This window comes from Phalaenopsis equestris, unplaced genomic scaffold (assembly GCF_001263595.1).
Source record: "Phalaenopsis equestris unplaced genomic scaffold, ASM126359v1 Scaffold001082, whole genome shotgun sequence".
NCBI lineage: Eukaryota > Viridiplantae > Streptophyta > Magnoliopsida > Asparagales > Orchidaceae > Phalaenopsis > Phalaenopsis equestris.
Genome location: NW_018165521.1, coordinates 688,872 through 690,237, shown reverse-complemented (window position 1 = coordinate 690,237; position 1,366 = coordinate 688,872). Strand labels below are relative to the sequence as shown.

Below are 1,366 nucleotides of genomic sequence, written 5' to 3'. Positions count from 1 at the left end.
ATATATATATATATTCTTTTTTAAAAAGAATGGCCGAAGATGATGATACACACCCTCGTCCACCCTCATGTGCTTAAACACTCGATCCCTAGTTGCAAAGCAGATGCACTCAGGCGTGCTCGAACTCGTGACCCCAAAGGACTTAGAACTGACATCACAAATGTCAACCAAAGAGTCACGACGAGCGTCACACGCACACACATATTCATATATAGAAATGTCAAATGTGTATTTATGTAAAAGTTATTTTTAAAATGTATATATGTATATGTATATATAAATATATGTTTGTATGTATTTATGAATATATGTGTATGTGTATGTGTAAATGTTTGTTGATATAAATATTTGAATATTGAGAGAGAGAGAGAGAGAAAGAGAGAGAGGAGAGAGAGGATAGAACAGGCGATGGACGAAGACGAGCACGAGGTGTATGGTGCAGAGATCCCTTACGTGGCGGAGATGGAGGTCGACATGGAGACACTGAACGCCGACATTGAGATAGCAACGGTCGATGCCGACGACTTCAAAGAGCTCGGCGAAACGAAGAAGCGTCTGAATGATATGGAGGAAGAAGCTGCCGCCACTCGTTTTGAAAACCAACATTTGGTATCAGAGCGAAGGTGTCAAAGAAATGGCCGGAAATGATGGAGATCCATCTAAGTCACTTGCTATCATCAAACCGACGACAAGAGGAGCCTCAATCCCGATCCAATTTCCAACGTTAAGTGAAACGAACTACAGCATATGGGCTGTCAAGATGAAGATTTCACTGGGAGTATGGTCGGTGATTGAAGGGGAAGAAAAAGACGATGAAAAAGATCAAGGTGTCATGGTAGCCATTTCTCAAGCCTTGCCGGATGACGTGATGATGGTAATCGCGGAGAAAAAGACGGCAAAGGAGGCTTGGGACAAACTCAGGGAGATGCGAGTCGGCGAAGATCGCGTTAAGAAGGCACGCGTACAGGTTCTGAAACGACAACTAAACAAGTTACACATGGAGGATTCAGAGACAATAAACGAATTTTCTAATGAAGCTTACCACGCTGGTGGGTGAGATCCGCTCACTGGGCACGAAGTTCGACGACAGTGAAGTTGTTGAAAAATTGTTCAGTGCAGTTCCAGATAGATTTCTCCAAATTATTGGAACAATCGAACAATTTGGCGATATTGAAAAGATGCCGGTATCTGAGGCGATAAGCGGCTCACAACCTTTTAGGAAGGGGTTAAAGGGCGACTGCACTCAAAGGGTAGTGGAGAACAGTTACTCCTTACCCAGGCCGAGTGGGAGGCAAGAATCTCAAAGGCAAAGAAAGATGAAGGTTCCAACAACAACAAAAAAGGAGGACGTCACGGGAGAGGACGT

The 1,366-nt window shown here is 43.7% G+C and overlaps 1 pseudogene; it reads left to right on the top strand.

The window, feature by feature from the left end:
* Positions 1-408: 408 nt before the first annotated feature.
* The window catches only part of LOC110033063, a 5,322-nt pseudogene continuing 4,364 nt past the window's right edge, over positions 409-1,366 (top strand).